The sequence below is a fragment of the Mesoplodon mirus genome, assembly GCF_964341445.2.
Source record: "Mesoplodon mirus genome assembly, chromosome: 3".
Classification (NCBI taxonomy): domain Eukaryota; kingdom Metazoa; phylum Chordata; class Mammalia; order Artiodactyla; family Ziphiidae; genus Mesoplodon; species Mesoplodon mirus.
The window spans coordinates 39756598-39763416 of NC_138978.1; positions in this window are offsets into that span (position 1 = coordinate 39756598).

Sequence of the window (6819 nt, forward strand, 5' to 3'; positions counted from 1 at the left end):
TAGAAAAATGCTACAGATGAACCGGTTTGCAGGGCAGAAATTGAGACACAGATGTAGAGAACAAACATATGGACACCAAGGGGGGAAAGCGGCGGGGGGTCGTGGGTGGTGGTGTGATGAATTGGGTGATTGGTATTGATATGTATGCACTGATGTGTATAAAATTGATGACTAATAAGAGCCTGCTGTATAAAAAAAATAATAATAGTAATGTTAGCTCTGGGTTTTTTGCAGATGCTCTTAGAAAGTTGACACGATTCCACTCTATTCCTATTTTTATCATAAATGGGTACTATATTTTGTCAAATGGATTTTTTCTGCATCAGTTAATCTGATCATGTAATTTTTAATCTTTAGCTCTTGATAGGTGGTTTACATTGATTGTTTTTAAAATGTTGAACTAGTCTTGAATACCTGGAATAAATTCCACTGGGTCATGGTAAAAAAAAAAAAAAAAGATTAACTTCCATTTGCTCCTGAATATTTGGTTTTTCTCTACCTACAAGCTTGTTTTGAAGCCAGATGTGTCCCAATGTGGAAGGGTCTATTTTCCAATTTCACTGAAGTTACTTCTTGGAATTACTTCTCTCCTGGGAAAAGCAGGGTGCCTTGCAATGAAGATCACCACTCCAGAAAATAATGGGCACTGATTTTACAAGTTAGAATGAAGGATCTTGAGAGTAGTGGTTGCCCTGCATTATGGGGAAAGTATCATATTGATGACTTATTTCTCCCTTTCTACCCAAACTGCTTGCAAGTTATCAGAGAAGGGACCTCCAGTGACTTCCAGATATTTCCCCCTTTGACTTGTTTTTTCAATTATTTGCTTATATTTAGTTAGTTAGTTTTACTTTATAGCTATGTTGTACTTTTTAGCTATGTTTTAGCTAACTTTCTGAGCAGATTACTTAATCTGAGCATCAATTATTTTAACCATAAAATGTAGATGAAAATGCCTACCTATCAGGGGTTTTGAAAGAGTTAAGTGACAGCGCTTGTTTAAGAGTGGCTAGCTGTTTCATTTCATAGTTACTTCATCAAAAATGTTTCTCAGCTCAGTACTTTCCTTCACTATTTGTGACTTGAAATCACTCTAATCCCTTGCCATGCTCTTGTCCTAAATGTTCCTGCCCTGAACTACTTCAGCTTTTCCACATTCATGTGGTCTTCTAGTAGACTGACCATATTATTTATTTGGACACTTTTGAGAGTGTAAGGGGGCAGGAACCACCGGTTATTATGCTACGACAGCAAGTGTCAGCTGGGAGTGTCCTAGGCAAATTCGAAGGTATCCTACTCATTAGTCCTCTCCTGGCTACAGCAGACTGCTTCCTACCCTGGGAAATATCTTTATGTTGTCCTTTCAAGACTCAGTTGTTTCACTGACCTCCTTACTCAGTATAAATTCTTCCCTCTGTCACCACTACTATCAGTACCTATGTTCAGAACTGCATATGTTTATTTTCTAAACCACCGTCCTTTAGCAACTTCTCCATTTCTGTTGAAGCCTAGACCACACTTCAGAGTTTATCTTTGACTTTCCATATTCCTTCATATCCAGCCAATTGGCAGAGATTGTCAACTTCAATTCTATAAACACTTATTGAGCATTTACTTTGTTCCAGAGACTAAATGAAGTGCTAGGGATAAAAAAATAAGATACAATCCTGATATACAAGAAGGCTCACATTAAATAATAAACATGCAACTAAATAATTGCAATTTAGTGTGTGAAGTGCAAAGAGGTAGTGTTTTTGGTAAAGTGGTGATGTCGACATGGAAGTTATCAACTCTGCTTGGGTGGTTCAAAGAAGGATTTGCAGAAATAAAGATGAAGTTGACCTGTGGCTTAGTATATGAATTAATTAATATTTTATTAACTACAGTTTACTAGACACTATGCTATGCACAGGGAATACACTGATAAGCATGACATGTATGACCCTTGTCCTCTTGAAGCTTATAGGCTATTAGGGAAGGCAGACAGTACAAAAGTGAGAAGTATTAGAAAAAAAGAGGGGGCATCACGTGAATACATAAAGGGAGAACTAACCAACTCTGCAACCAAGTCCATAACAGTTAAGTTGAAATGTGAAAAGATGAATAGGAGTAGTTAGGTGAAGGGCAGAGATTGATAGGAGGGGGAAAGAGGGTAAAATCTTGAGGTGGAGAGAGTATGAGGTATTAAAACACTGAGAAGAGACCAATAGGGCTGGAGAGGAAAGAGGAGTGGGGAAAGGGACATGGCATGAAACTGGAAATGTAGGCAGGGGTCAGAACTTACAAGACCTTGTAGACCATATTAAGGACTGTGGACTTTACCTCAGGTCAATGGGCAGCCATAACTTAAGCTTTGAAAGCAATGTAAACTGATTTGCTCTTTCTAGAAGGAGGCTGTTGCAGTAGCTTAGACAAGAGATGATGGTGGTAGAAATGGAGAAAATGGTGATTTTTAGAAATATCTAGAAAGTATAATGACAAAATTGGTAATTGATTTGTAATGAATGGTAAAGAAGGAATTGTCAAGGCTGGCTCCCAAAACAGCTGGTTCTGTTATTTACTGAATTACGGAACACCAGAGAAGGACCAGGTTTGGGAATGAAGATAACAGGTCCAGGTTTTGATATGCTGAGTTTGCAGTACCAGTGAAATATTCAGGTGGAGAGCTTATGTAGGCAGTTGCGTATGTTTGTCTGGAGCTACAGATTTGACAGTTTTAGGTATATCAATGGTAATAAAGCCAAGGGAGTGAATGCATTTACCTCAGGAAAAATTCCAAGTGGGAAGATACATTAGAACAGAATGTGCAAAACATTTAATGGTTGTATAAAAGAAGATCTATCAAAGACGGTTAAGAGGAAGTAGCTAGAGAAGAAAGAAGAAAATCAGAAACATGTGATGTCACAGAAGTCAAAGGAAGAAAGCGTTTCAAAGAGGGAATGGTCGTGTAAAATGAGAAATAAAAATGGATGATCTTACTGAGAACAGTTTCTGAGAAATGGCAGGCACAAAATCCAGATTAGTGGGTTTAGGACTAAGTGGGAGGTGAGAAAATAGAGGCAGAATATGTAGGTAACACTTGCCATAAGTTTGGGAAGGAGAGAGGGGAGAAAGCAGTGAGACCTGAAGAAAGATGTGGATGAAGGACTGAGGGGGATCTTTCCTTTCCTTTCCTTTCCTTTCCTTTCCTTTCCTTTCCTATGAGAGCTTCTTGAGTACATTTAAATACTGAATAGAAAAGAACCATTAAAGAACGGTGGAGAGTAAGTTTCCACACTGGAGAGTAATCAATAAGTGGTAGAAACAGGGTTCAAATTTAGATCTGTCTTCACTCATTCTTCACTTCCATCTCAAATTTTAATAACTCTTACCATTGCAAACACACTTTGTGGTGCAATCACGAGTAAATTTTTTCTTGACAAATTATGCCATTGACATTATTATTATTATTTTTTTAGAAATTTCATGTAATGTCTGAAACATTTATATTAACATATTTCCATACAAATAACCCAATGAAAGTTTAGTATTAGTTGTTTTGTTTGTTTGTTTGTTTATACTGTAAGTTCTTATTAGTCATCAATTTTATACACATCAGTGTATACATGTCAATCCCAATCGCCCAATTCAGCACCCCACCATCCCCACCCCACCACAGTTTTCCCCCCTTGGTGTCCATACGTCTGTTCTCTACATCTGTGTCTCAATTTCTGCCCTGCAAACTGGCTCATCTGTACCATTTTTCTAGGTTCCATGTACATGTGTTAATATATGATATTTGTTTTTCTCTTTCTGACTTACTTCACTCTGTATGACAGTCTCTAGATCCATCCATGTCTCAACAAGTGACTTAATTTTGTTCCTTTTTATGGCTGAGTAATATTCCATTGTATATATGTACCACAACTTCTTTATCCATTCGTTTGTCGATGGGTATTTAGGTTGCTTCCATGACCTGGTTATTGTAAATAGGGCTGCAATGAACATTGGGGGTGGCTGTGGGCATTATTTTTGTGATATTTTCCATTCTTCAATATTCAAATCCTACCTCTTTAATGCCCTACTTAAATCCCACCTTCTCCCAAAACACTTCAGGACACCTCAAATCCTGATGGGCTCTCTGGCTTTTAAAATCCTGCAACAACCTGCCAGTGTTACTCATTTGATAAATTTTACCTGCATTACAATTGAGTTGGATATTATTTCACTTTTCTTTGATTATTATTTAACATCACAAATCTATAAGCTTCTCAGAGGATAGGAGGTGCATTGTATTTTTTTGTTGTTTTTTTGGACTTTTTTTTTTTTTTTTTTTGTGGTATGCGGGCCTCTCACTGTTGTGGCCTCTCCTGTTGCGGAGCACAGGCTCCGGACGCGCAGGGTCAGTGGCCATGGCTCACGGGCCTAGCCGCTCCGCGTCGGCGGCATGTGGGATCTTCCCGGACCAGGGCACGAACCCATGTCCCCTACCTCGGCAGGCAGACTCTTAACCACTGCGCCACCAGGGAAGCCCTGGACATCTTTTAAAACTTCATCCTAATGCCTTAAAACTTCATCCTAATGCCTTATCCATAGTATGTAGTCAATAAATATTTGTTGATTGATTGCTAGGTCAATCTCATCATTGATACTGGTTGAATATCTCTGAGAACTGTCTGCAACCACTTCAGAAAGTTTCATGTTGATATCATTCTGAGAAATCCAAGAGTTCTTATTTCTGCTGTGGATTTATTTTTTCCTTTTTGGTTATAAAACTGGGAATCTCAAAAAGACCCTTGGTTTGTATGTGTGTGCGGGGTGGGGGGGCGGCCCTTTTGAAAGGGATGGTGGAAAAAAAGCAGACCTTTTATTTTGTAAAGTTTTTTTGAAGCTTACAAGTTCTCATAAGAAGAAGTCCAAGTTGGTCGAACTTGAAGTTCCCCTCCTACTTTCTCCTCTTGCAGAACCTTTTTCTAAACCTACTTCCCTTAAAATGACTTTTATTGATTTTCACTCAATGAGAGTTATTCTTCAGAATGAGGATGGAGGGGTCAGAGAGAGAAATTTACCCTGTGTTACCTGTGGAATAGGTGTACCTCCGTATCCAGTCTTGCTTTATTTGTTCTCTTTCCTGGATCCAGAAATCTGCACGCAGGGGATCATTAGGTCCTCTGTGTCTTGGTCGGAGCTTGAGTACAGTATACTAATAGATCAATTTATGTGTTCATTCATTCAGCAAACATTTATTGAGCAGGCATGTCCTAGGCATTGGAGATACTAAGATGAATAAGATGTAGTCGCTGCCCTCAGTGACCTCCAGATGTACACGAAGACACCAGCTTGCTGGGGGTTGGGGTCAGGGAAGGCTTCCTGAACGAGGTAACTGAATATCCTCCTTTGGGGAATCCTAAGAGAATGAAGAGATCAGGCTCGTAAAATAAATATAAACATCTAATCAAGTTAGCCAATTAGAAAGACATTTAGTAAGACAGTCTTTTACCAGTATGTCCGTTGTTTCTTTTGCAATTTTCCCCTGATTTCTTTGTTTCTAGTCTACATTTAAAATTGCCAGGACTTCCTTGGTGGCACAGTGGTTAAGAATCCACCTGCCAGGGCTTCCCTGGTGGCGCAGTGGTTGAGAATCTGCCTGCCAGTGCAGGGGACACGGGTTCGAGCCCTGGTCTGGGAGGATCCCGCATGCCGCGGAGCGGCTGGCCCCGTGAGCCACAATTACTGAGCCTGCGCGTCTGGAACCTGTGCTCCACAACAGGAAAGGCCGCGATAGTCAGAGGCCTGCGCACCGCGATGAGGAGTGGCCCCCGCTTGCCGCAACTAGAGAAAGCCCTCGCACAGAAACGAGGAGCCAACACAGCCATAAATAAATAAATAAATTTAAAAAAAGAATCCACCTGCCAATGCAGGGGACACGGGTTCGAGCCCTGGTCCGGGAAGAGCCCACACGCCGTGGAGTAACTAAGCCCGTGCCCCACAACTACTGAGCCTGCGCTGTAGAGCCCGTGAGCCACAACTACTGAGCCCACGTGCCACAGCTACTGAAGCCTGCACGCGGCTAGAGCCCATGCTCTGCAACAAGAAAAGCCACCGCAGTGAGAAGCCCATGCACCGCAACGAAGAGTAGCCACAGCTCGCAGCAACTAGAGAAAAGCCAGCGTGCAGCAATGAAGACCCAACACAGCCAAAAATAAAATAAATAAATAAATTTATTTTAAAAAATAAAATAAAATTGCCTCCAATGTTATTTTTCTAAACCCTGATCTGATCCCGTCATTCCTGTCTTGAGAATTTTTAATGGCTACTCATTCATTCTGCATATTCATCCATCACCTACTGTGCTGTGTCAGGCAAATATCAACTGTTTGGGATGAGCAAACAATTCCTCCCTTCAAGAAGCCTATAGTCTAGGGTTTCCCTGGTGGCACAGAGGTTAAGAATCTGCCTGCCAATGCAGGGGACACGGGTTCGAGCCCTGGTCCGGGAAGATCCCACACACCACGGAGCAACTAAGACCGTGCACCACAACTACTGAGCTTGCGTGCTGCAACTACTGAAGCCCGCATACCTAGAGGCCATGCTCTGCAACAAGAGAAGGCACTGCAATGAGAAGCCCGCACACCACAACAAAAAGTAGCCCCCCTTGTCACAACTAGAGAAAGCCAGCGTGCAGCAACGAAGACCCAACACAGCCAAAAATAAATAAATAAATAAATACAATAAAATAAAAAAGAAACCTATAGTCTAGACCGAGAGACAGACAAGTAAGCAGACAGTTTCCGTACAGTTTCATACTAGCTTTGACAGGGCAAGCAGATGTTTCTGTGG